Below are 12693 nucleotides of genomic sequence, written 5' to 3' on the forward strand. Positions count from 1 at the left end.
AAGATCAGAAGGATCTTGGGGTCCGGGTTCGTAGGACGCTCAAAGCAGCGTCGCAGGTGGAGGCTGTGGTTAAGAAGGCGTATGGAATACTGCCCTTCATCAATAGAGGAATTGAGTTTAGAAATCGGGGGATAATGCTGCAGCTGTATAGGACCCTGGTCAGACCCCACCTGGAGTACTGTGCCCAGTTCTGGTCGCCTCATTACAGAAAGGATGTGGAAGCCATAGAAAGTGTGCAGAGGAGATTTACAAGGATGTTGCCTGGATTAGGTGGCATGCCTATGAGGATAGGTTGAGAGAGCGAGGTCTTTTCTCCTTGGAGAGGTGAAGGATGAGAGGTGACCTGAGAGAGATGTAGAAGATGTTGAGGGGTATTGATAGAGTGGATTCTCAGAGGCTTTTACCCAGGGCTGAAATGGTTGCCACAAGAGGTCACAGGTTTAGGGTGCTGGGAAGTAGGTACAGAGGAGATGTTAGGGGTAGGTTTTTCACTCAGAGGGTGGTGGGTGCATGGAATCGGCTGCCAGCAACGGTGGTGGAGGCGGATTCGATAGGGTCTTTTAAGAGACTTTTGGATAAGTTCATGGAAGTTAGTAAGAGAGAGGGTTATAGGTAAGCCTAGTAGGTAGGGACATGTTCGGCGCAACTTGTGGGCCGAAGGGCCTGTTTGTGCTGTAGCTTTTCTATGTTCTATGTTCTAATTGAACAACGTCATGTATGAATTTCAATGCTGCTGTGATGACAGGTACATGGGCTGTATGTCCCAATGATTAGCTAATCGAACTAAACAGCTTGTTTCTTAAGATAAAGGCAAATTATTGCGGATTCTGAGATCTGAAACCAAAAGAGAAAATGCTGGGAAATCTCAGCAGAACTGACAGCATCTATGGATAGAGAATAGAGCCAACTTTTCGAGTCTGGACCCTTTGTCAAAGCGTGTTCCTTCAGTTGTTTGTAATAGTGCGGTTACTAATCTTATTCAGCCAGGCCACACTGGCAACACCCAAAACAAATGTCATAGAGTCATAGCGGTTTACAGCATGGAAACAGACCCTTCGGCCCAACTTGTCCATGCCGCCCTTTTTTTAAAAACGCCTAAGCTAATCCCAGTTGCCCGCATTTGGCCCATATCCCTCTATACCCATCGTACCCATGTAACTATCTAAATGCTTTTTAAAAGATAAAATTGTACCCGCCTCTACTACTACCTCTGGCAGCTTGTTCCAGACACTCACCACCCTCTGTGTGAAAAAATTGCCGTTCTGGACACTTTTGTATCTCTCCCCTCTCACCTTAAACCTATGCCCTCTAGTTTTAGACTCCCCTACCTTTGGGAAAAGATATTGACTATCTACCTTGTCTATGCCCCTCATTATTTTATAGACCTCTATAAGGTCACCCCTCAGCCTCCAACGCTCCAGAGAAAATAGTCCCAGTCTATTCAGCCTCTCCTTATAACTCAATCCATCAAGTCCAGGTAGCATCCTAGCCAATCTTTTCTGCACTCTTTCTAGTTTAATAATATCCTTTCTATAATAGGGTGACCAGAATTGCACACAGTATTCCAAGTGTGGCCTTACCAATGTCTTGTACAACTTCAACAAGACGTCCCAACTCCTGTATTCAATGTTCTGACCGATGGAACCAAGCATGCTGAATGCCTTCTTCAGCATTCTGTCCACCTGTGACTCCACTTTCAAGGAGCTATGAACATGTACCCCTAGATCTCTTTGTTCTCTAACTCTCCCCAACACCCTACCATTAACTGAGTAAGTCCTGCCCTGGTTCAATCTACCAAAATGCATCACCTCGCATTTGTCTAAATTAAACCCTGTCTGCCATTCGTCAGCCCATTGGCCCAATTGATCAAGATCCCGTTGCAATTGGAGATAGCTTTCTTCACTGTCCACTATGCCACCAATCTTAGTGTCATCTGCAAACTTACTAACCATGCCCCCTATATTCTCATCCAAATTTGGGTGGCACTGTAGCACAGTGGTTAGCACTGCTGCTTCACAGCTCCAGGGACCTGGGTTCAATTCCCGGCTTGGGTCACTGTCTGTGTGGAGTTTGCACATTCTCCTCGTGTCTGCATGGGTTTCCTCCGGGTGCTCCGGTTACCTCCCACAGTCCAAAGATGTGCGGGTTAGGTTGATTGGCCATGCTAAAATTGCCCCTTAGTGTCCTGGGATGCGTAGATTAGAGGGATTAGTGGGTAAAATCTGTAGGGATATTGGGGTAGGGCCTGGGTGGGATTGTGGTCGGTGCAGACTCGATGGGCCAAATGGCCTCTTTCTCTACTGTAGGGTTTCTATGATTTCTATGATTTCTATGAAATCATTAATATAAATGACAAATAACAGTGGGCCCAGCACTGATCCCTGAGGTCACAGGCCTCCAGTTTGAAAAACAACTCTCTACAACCACCCTCTGGCTTCTGTCAAGGAGCCAATTTTAGAACATAGAACATTACAGCGCAGTACAGGCCCTTCGGCCCTCGATGTTGCACCGACCAGTAGTACCAATCTAAAGCCCCTCTAATCTACACTATTCCAATATCATCCATATGTTTATCCAATAACCACTTGAACGCTCTCAATGTTGACGAGTCCACTACTGCTGCAGGCAGGGCATTCCACGCCCTTACTACTCTCTGAGTAAAGAACCTACCTCTAACATCTGTCCTATATCTCTCACCCCTCAATTTAAAGCTATGTCCCCTCGTGCGAGCCAACACCATCCGAGGAAAAAGGCTCTCACTATGGACCCTATCTAATCCTCTGATCATCTTGTATGCCTCTATTAAGTCACCTCTCAACCTTCTTCTCTCTAACAAAAACAACCTCAAGCCCCACAGCCTTTCCTCATACGATTTTCCCACCATACCAAGCAACATCCTGGTAAATCTCCTCTGCACCCTTTCCAACGCTTCCACATCTTTCCTATAATACGGCGACCAGAACTGTACGCAATACTCCAAATGCGGCCGCACCAGAGTTTTGTACAGTTGCAACATGACCTCCTGGCTCCGAAACTCAATCCCTCTACCAATAAAAGCTAACACACCGTACGCCTTCTTAACAACCCTATCAACCTGGGTGCCAACTTTCAGGGATCTATGCACATGGACACCCAGATCCCTCTGTTCATCCACACTACCAAGTATCTTACCATTAGCCCAGTACTCTGTATTCCTGTTACTCCTTCCAAAGTGAATCACCTCACATTTTTCCGCATTAAACTCCATTTGCCACCTCTCAGCCCAGCTCTGCAGCTTATCTATGTCCCTCTGTAACCTGCCACTTCCCTCCGCACTGTCTACAACTCCACCGACTTTAGTGTCATCCGCAAATTTACTAATCCATCCTTCCACGCTCTCATCCAGGTCATTAATAAAAATGACAAACAGCAGTGGCCCCAAAACAGATCCTTGCGGTACACCACGAGTAACTGAAATCCAGGATGAATATTTCCCATCAACCACCACCCTTGTTTTCTTACAGCTAGCCAATTCCTGATCCAAACCACTAAATCACCCTCAATCCCATGTGTCCGTATTTTCTGCAAAAGCTTACCATGGGGAACCTTATCAAACACTTTGCTGAAATCCATATACACCACATCAACTGCTTTACCCTCATCCACCTCTTTGGTCACCTTCTCAAAGAACTCAATAAAGTTTGTGAGGCACGACCTACCCTTCACAAAACCGTGCTGACTATCCCTAATCAAATTATTCCTTTCTAGGTGATTATAAATCCTATCTCTTATAATCCTTTCCAATACTTTGCCCACAACAGAAGTAAGGCTCACCGGTCTATAATTACCAGGGTTGTCCCTACTCCCCTTCTTGAACAAGGGGACAACATTTGCTATCCTCCAGTCTTCTGGCACTGTTCCTGTAGACAATGACGACACAAAGATCAAAGCCAAAGGCTCTGCAATCTCCTCTCTAGCCTCCCAGAGAATCCTAGGATAAATCCCATCCGGCCCAGGGGACTTATCTATTTTTACCCTTTCCAGAATTGCTAACACCTCCTCCTTATGAACATCAATCCCATCCAGTCCAACAGCCTGCATCTCAGTACTCCCCTCAACAACACTGTCCCTCTCCAGTGTGAATACCGACGAAAAATATTCATTTAGTGCCTCTCCTATCTCTTCAGACTCCACGCACGACTTCCCACTCCTGTCCTTGACTGGCCCTAATCTTACCCTAGTCATTCTTTTACTCCTGACATACCTATAGAAAGCTTCAGGGTTTTCCTTGATCCTACCTGCCAAAGACTTCTCATGTCCCCTCCTGGCTCTTCTTAACTCTTTCTTTAGGTTCTTCCTGGCTAACTTGTAACTCTCAAGCACCCTAACTGAGCCTTCACGTCTCATCTTAACATAAGTCTCCCTCTTCCTCTTCACAAGAGATTCAACCTCCTTAGTAAACCACAGTTCCCTCACACGACTGCTTCCTCACTGCCTGACAGGTACATATTTATCAAGGACGCGTAGTAGCTGTTCCTTGAACAAGTTCCACATTACAATTGTGCCCATCCCCTGCAGTTTCCTTCCCCAACCTATGCCAGCTAAATCTCGCCTAATCGCATCATAATTTCCTTTCCCCCAGCTATAACTCTTGCCCTTTGGTATATACCTATCCTTTTCAATTGCTAAAGTAAATGTAATCGAATTGTGGTCACTGTCACCAAAGTGCTCACCTACCTCCAAATTGTATCCATTTAGATACCTCACCCTGGATCCTGTGAGATTTAACTTTATGCAACAACCTACCATGTCGTACCTTGTCAAAGGCCTTGCTAAAGTTCATGTAGACAATATCAACTGCACTGCCTTCATCTACCTTCTTGGTTACCCCTTCAAAAAACTCAATTAAATTTGTGCGACATGATTTTCCACTCACAAAGCCATGCTGACTGTTCCTAATCAGTCCTTGCATCTCTAAATGCCTGTAGATCCTGTCTCTCGAAATACCTTCCAACAATTTACCCATCACAGATGTGAGGCTCACTGGCCTGTAGTTCCCAGACTTTTCCCTGCAGCCCTTTTTAAACAAAGGCACAACATTTGCCACTCTCCAATCTTTAGGCACCTCACCCGTGACTATCGATAATTCAAATATCTCGGCTAGGGGACCCGTAATTTCCTCCCTAGCCTCCCACAACATCCGAGGATATACTTCATCAGGTCCCAGGGATTTATCTACTTTGATGTGTTTTAAGATTTCCAGCAACTCCTTCTCTGTAATATGTACACTGTTAGATGTCTGCTGTTAGATGTGATTCTGCAATTGGGCAGCACTTGTGAACAATCCTGAGTGCTCTAAAAGCTACACTAACAACTAATTTAGCCTGATGGAATCTATCCAATGCTGCTCAGGGAGACGAGAGATGAAATCGCTGGGCCTCTGATGCAAATCTTTGTCTCGTCACTGGACACAGGTGAGGTCCCAGAGGATTGGAGGATAGCTAATGTGGTCCCGTTATTTAAGAAGGGTAGGAAGGATAACCCGGGTAATTATAGGCCGGTGAGCTTGACGTCCGTGGTGGGGAAGTTGTTGGAGAAGATTCTTAGAGATAGGATGTAATCGCATTTAGAAAGGAATAAACTCATTAACGATAGTCAGCATGGTTTTGTGAGAGGGAGATCATGCCTCGCTAACCTGGTGGAGTTTTTTGAAGAAGTGACTAGAATGGTTGATGAGGGAAGGGCCGTGGATGTCATCTATATGGACTTTAGTAAAGCGTTTGACAAAGTCCCTCATGGTAGGCTGATGCAAAAGGTTGGATCTCATGGGATAAAGGGAGAGGTGGCTAGATGGGTGGAGAACTGGCTTGGTCACAGAATAAACAACACCAGGTTAAAGTCCAACAGGTTTATTTGGTAGCAAAAGCCACACAAGCTTTCGGAGCTGCAAGCCCCTTCTTCAGGTGAGTGGGAATTCTGTTCACAAACAGAGCATATAAAGACACAAACTCAATTTACATGAATAATGGTTGGAATGCGAATACTTACAACTAATCAAGTCTTTAAGAAACAAAACAACGTGAGTGGAGAGAGCATCAAGACAGGCTAAAAAGATGTGTATTGTCTCCAGACAAGACAGCCAGTGAAACTCTGTGGGGGTTACAAATAGTGTGACATGAACCCAATATCCCGGTTGAGGCCGTCCTCGTGTGTGCGGAACTTGGTGCTTGCGGAACCTCACGATGCTCCACTTCTCCAGCTTCCACCCTAAACACGTTAAAGAAGCCATCCCCTACGGACAAGCCCTCCGTATACACAGGATCTGCTCGGATGAGGAGGATCGCAACAGACACCTCCAGACGCTGAAAGATGCCCTCATAAGAACAGGATATGGCGCTCGACTCATTGATCAACAGTTCCAACGCGCCACAGCGAAAAACCGCACCGACCTCCTCAGAAGACAAACACGGGACACAATGGACAGAGTACCCTTCGTCGTCCAGTACTTCCCCGGAGCGGAGAAGCTACGGCATCTCCTCCGGAGCCTTCAACATGTCATTGATGAAGACGAACATCTCGCCAAGGCCGTCCCCACACCCCCACTTCTTGCCTTCAAACAACCGCACAACCTCAAACAGACCATTGTCCGCAGCAAACTACCCAGCCTTCAGGAGAACAGTGACCACGACACCACACAACCCTGCCACAGCAACCTCTGCAAGACATGCCGGATCATCGACACAGGTGCCATCATCTCACGTGAGAACACCATCCACCAGGTACACGGTACATACTCTTGCAACTCGGCCAACGTTGTCTACCTGATACGCTGCAAGAAAGGATGTCCCGAGGCATGGTACATTGGGGAAACTATGCAGACGCTGCGACAACGGATGAATGAACACCGCTCGACAATCACCAGGCAAGACTGTTCTCTTCCTGTTGGGGAGCACTTCAGCGGTCACGGGCATTCGGCCTCTGATATTCGGGTAAGCGTTCTCCAAGGCGGCCTTCGCGACACACGACGGCGCAGAGTCGCTGAGCAGAAACTGATAGCCAAGTTCCGCACACACGAGGACGGCCTCAACCGGGATATTGGGTTCATGTCCCACTATTTGTAACCCCCACAGAGTTTCACTGGCTGTCTTGTCTGGAGACAATACACATCTTTTTAGTCTGTCTTGATGCTCTCTCCACTCACATTGTTTTGTTTCTTAAAGACTTGATGAGTTGTAAGTATTCGCATTCCAACCATTATTCATGTAAATTGAGTTTGTGTCTTTATATGCTCTCTTTGTGAACAGAATTCCCACTCACCTGAAGAAGGGGCTTAGAGCTTCGAAAGCTTGTGTGGCTTTTGCTACCAAATAAACCTGTTGGACTTTAACCTGGTGTTGTTAAACCTCTTACTGTGTTTACCCCAGTCCAACGCCGGCATCTCCACATCTTGGTCACAGAAGACAGAGGGTGGTAGTGGGAAGGGTCTTTTTCCGGCTGGAGGCCTGTGACTAGTGGTGTTCCGGAGGGCTCTGTATTGGCACCTCTGCTGTTTGTGATTTATATAAACGATCTGGAAGAAGGTGTAACTGGGGTGATCAGTAAGTTTGCGGACAACACAAAATTGGCAGGACTTGCAGATAGTGAGGAGCATTGTCAGAGGCTACAGAATGATATAGATAGGCTGGAAATTTGGGCAAAGAAATGGCAGATGGAGTTCAATCCTGATCAATGCAAAGTGATGCATTTTGGTAGAAATAATGTAGGGAGGAGCTATACGATAAATGGCAGAACCATAAAGGGTGTAGATACGCAGAGGGACCTGGGTGTGCAAGTCCACAGATCCTTGAAGGTGACGTCACAGGTGGAGAAGGTGGTGAAGCAGGCATATGGCATGCTTGCCTTTATAGGACGGGGCATAGAGTATAAAAGTTGGGGTCTGATGTTGCAGATGTATAGAACGTTGGTTCGGCCGCATTTGGAATACTGCGTCTAGTTCTGGTCGCCACACTACCAGAAGGACGTGGAGGCTTTGGAGAGAGTGCAGAGGAGGTTTACCAGGATGTTGCCTGATATGGAGGGGCTTAGTTATGAGGAGAGATTGGGTAAACTGGGGTTGTTCTCCCTGGAAAGACGGAGGATGAGGGGAGACTTAATTATGAAATTATGAAAGGCATAGATAGGGTGAACGGTGGGAAGCTTTTCCCCAGGTCGGTGGTGACGTTCACGAGGGGTCATAGGTTCAAGGTGAAGGGGGGGAGGTTTAACACAGATATCAGAAGGACATATTTTACACAGAGGGTGGTGGGGGCCTGGAATGCGCTGCCAGGCAAGGTGGTGGAGGCGGACACACTGGGAACGTTTAAGACTTATCTAGATAGCCACATGAACGGAGTGGGAATGGAGGGATACAAAAGAATGGTCTAGTTTGGACCAGGGAGCGGCACGGGCTTGGAGGGCCGAAGGGCCTGTTCCTGTGCTGTATTGTTCTTTGTTCTTAAGATAATGAGTCATGATCATAGCATGACTCATTTACATTAGCTAGAAGTGATATGCGTTCTTATTCAGGGATGTATTCTCTGCAAAGAAAAGGAATTTGTTCAATCATTGCACATTTTGTAATTAACCAGGATCTTGGGGAACCGATAATTACCCATTACTTTCTCCATGACAATGCCTCAGCCAATCAGATTCAACTTGCCAACCAATCAGCACCATTTTCTCTTGTGGTATAAACTGTTGTGATTTTATCAAATTTGGCATTCTTGTGTTGCCCTGATGAGTGCAAGATGAAAAACTTTGGCAACATGTCTTTCCTGCCAATTACTGCCTCATTGTGAGACCAGCCCAAGTCCCTTTAACTAACGTTCCTATATTGCAGTTTCAGATACATTATCCCACCCTCCCTGACTGGTCCAGGAACCTGGACGTAGGATGATAATTGGTATCCTCTGGGAAAGAGAAACTACAAATGGTGCCAATAATCCAGCAGGGACGAAGGTGACAAGATTCTGCTGGTGCCTTTAACAAGGAGGGTGCAGCACATTTTCCTCCTGAAATATAATTGTGTTCCTCCTTTTCATTTATATATTCTTGTTTAATTTTCCTTATTCATTCATGGGATGTGGGCGTCACTAACTGGGCCAGCATTTATTGGCCATCCTTAATTGCCCTAGAGAAGGTGGTGGTGAGCTGCCTTCTTGAACTGCTGCAGTCCCTGAGGAGTAGGTACACGCACAGTGCTGTTAGGGAGGCAATTCCAGAATTTTAACTCAGCGACTGTAAAGGAACAGCCGATATATTTCCAAATCAGGATGGTGAGTGACTTGGAGGGGAACTTCCAGGTGGTGGTGTTCCCATGTGTCTGCTGACCTTATCCTTCTCGATGGTAAAGAACTCAGTTTGGAAAGTGCTGTTTAAGGAGCCTTGATGAGTTGCTGCTCTGCATCTTTTAGATGGTACACACATTGTTTGTCAGTAGTGGAGGAGTGAACATTTGTGGATGGTATGTCACTCTTGTGCTAATTGACAATTTTGAGTCCATGCCTGCATTTTAGACATAAACTGCTTCAGTATCGGAGGAGTCGTGAATGGTGCTAGAGGTTGCAGAATTAGTGAACATCCTCTTTTCTGATCATATGATGGAAGGAGGGAGGCGATGGCCTCGTGACATTATTGCTAGACTATTAATCCAGAAACTCAGCTCATATTCTGGGGTTCGAATCCCACCACGGCATATGGTGGAAATTGAATTCAGTAAAAAATATCTGGAATTAAAAATCTGCTGGTGACCATGAAACCATTGTCGATTGTCAGAAAAACCCATCTGGTTCACTAATATCCCTCTAGGAAGGAAATCTGCCATCTTTACCTGGTCTGGCCTACATGTGACTCCAGAGCCACAGCAATGTGGTTGACTCTCAACTACCCTCGGCAACAAGGGATGAGCAATAAATGCTGGCCAGCCAGTGAGGCCCATATCCCATGAATTATTAAAAAAAAGGAAGGTCATTGATGAAGCAGCTGAAGATGATTGGGCCGAGGACACTATCCTGAGGAACTCCTGCAGTGATGTCCTGGAGCTGAGATGATTGACCTCCAATCACCACAAACATCTTCCTTTGTGCCAAGTATGACTCCAACCAGTGGAGAGCTTTCCCGATTCCAGTTTTGCTCGGACTCCTTGATGCCATGTTTAGTAACATACAAAGGACTGGACATCTGCTATTTTCTAATATTTCTCACTGTTATTTATTAATGTCGTGGGTGTCTCTGCTGAACATTTTATTTTAGAATTTCACAGCATTGTAATAACTCTCTGATTTGATTAAGTTCTCAAACTGCCTGCAGTTCACTAACTGAGGAATAATATTTGATTCATTGGAGACTGCTTTAATGGAATTATGTTGTTGTTCTGAAGAAACATTACAGAGAATCATAAGCCTGAACTATAGCAATATGTCTATTCCTCCATCGATCGACCCGAGGTGGATCCCAGTTCTCCATCATGACTTCTTCATCAGTTTCTCTGCCATCATAAAGAGAGGCACCAGAACTAGAAATAATATCCTAACTGTAGCTTGACTAATGATTTGCCCAGAATTAGCATTCCCTCTTTGCTTTAATATGCTACATCTTTGTCTCTGCCAGATTTTCTTTAATACCAGCTGACTTAACTTAATCAACACGTTTATTATATGAAGCTTTTTATGATCTCAAGGGAGACCAGTAACATTTAAAAAGAAAATTGAATTCCTGGTTATTAACTGAAAGAACAATGCCACAAAGTTTCACATTGGAAACAGAAATTCTTACTATACAATACTTAAAGCATGTATTACTAACTTCACGCAATATTTTCTAAACCCTTTTTCGTTATAGAACATAGAACAGTACAGCACAGTGCAGGCCCTTCGGCCCTCGATGTGCCGAGCTTTGTCCGAAACCAAGATCAAGCTATCCCACTCCCTATCATTCTGGTGTGCTCCATGTGCCTATCCAATAATCGCTTGAAGGTTCCTAAAGTATCCGACTCCACTATCACAGCAGGCAGTCCATTCCACACCCTAACCACTCTCTGAGTAAAGAACCTACCTCGGACATCCCTCCAATACCTCCCACCATGAACCTTATAGTTATGTCCCCTAGTAACAGCTACATTCACCTGAGGAAATAGTCTCTGAACGTCCACTCTATCAAAGAACAAAGAACAGTACAGCACAGGAAACAGGCCCTTCGGCCCTCCAAGCCTGTGCCGCTCCTTGGTCCACCTAGACCAACCGTTTGTATCCCTCCATTCCCAGGCTGCTCATGTGACTATCCAGGTAAGTCTTAAACGATGTCAGCGTGTCTGCCTCCACCACCCTACTTGGCAGCGCATTCCAGGCCCCCGCCACCCTCTGTGTAAAAAACATCCCTCTAATATCTGAGTTATACTTCGCCCCTCTCACCTTGAGCTCGTGACCCCTCGTGATCGTCACTTCTGATACAGGAAAAAGCTTCCCACCGTTCACCCTATCTATCCCCTTCATAATCTTGTACACCTCTATTAGATCTCCCCTCATTCTCCGTCTTTCCAGGGAGAACAAGCCCAGTTTACCCAATCTCTCCTCATAGCTAAGACCCTCCATACCAGGCAACATCCTGGTAAACCTTCTCTGCACTCTCACTAACGCCTCCACGTCCTTCTGGTAGTGCGGCGACCAGAACTGGACGCAGTATTCCAAATGTGGCCTAACCAGCATTCTATACAGCTGCATCATCAGACTCCAGCTTTTATACTCTATACCCCATCCTATAAAGGCAAGCATACCATATGCCTTCTTCACCACCTTCTCCACCTGTGTTGCCACCTTCAAGGATTTGTGGACTTGCACACCTAGGTCCCTCTGTGTTTCTATACTCCTGATGACTCTGCCATTTATTGTATAACTCATCCCGACATTATTTCTTCCAAAATGCATCACTTCGCATTTAGCTGGATTAAATTCCATCTGCCACCTCTCCGCCCAATTTTCCAGCCTATCTATATCTTGCTGTATTGCCCGACAATGCTCATCGCTATCCGCAAGTCTAGCCATCTTCGTGTCATCTGCAAACTTGCTGATAACACCAGTTACACCTTCTTCCAAATCATTTATATATATCACAAATAGCAGAGGTCCCAGTACAGAGCCCTGCGGAACACTACTGGTCACAGACCTTCAGCGGGAAAAAGACCCTTCGACCGCTACCCTGTCTCCTATGGCCAAGCCAGTTCTCCACCCATCTAGCCATTTCTCCTTGTACACCATGAGCCTTAACCTTTTTAACCAGCCTGCCATGTGGGACTTTGTCAAATGCCTTACTGAAATCCATATAGATGACATCCACGGCCCTTCCTTCATCAACCGTTTTTGTCACTTCCTCAAAAAACTCCACCAAATTTGGAAGGCACGACCTCCCTCTTACAAAACCAAGCTGTCTGTCACTAATGAGATTGTTCTGTTCTAAATGCGCATACATCCTGTCTCTAAGAATCCTCTCCAACAACTTCCCTACCACAGACGTCAAGCTCACCGGCCTATAATTTCCGGGGTTATCCCTGCTACCCTTCTTAAACAACGGGACCACATTCACTATCCTCCAATCCTCAGGGACCTCACCTGTGTCCAAAGAAGCGACAAAGATTTTCATCAGAGGCCCAGCAATTTCATCTCTCGTCTCCCTGAGCAGTCT

Source organism: Mustelus asterias, chromosome 12 (genome assembly GCF_964213995.1).
Source record: "Mustelus asterias chromosome 12, sMusAst1.hap1.1, whole genome shotgun sequence".
Taxonomy (NCBI): Eukaryota; Metazoa; Chordata; class Chondrichthyes; order Carcharhiniformes; family Triakidae; genus Mustelus; species Mustelus asterias.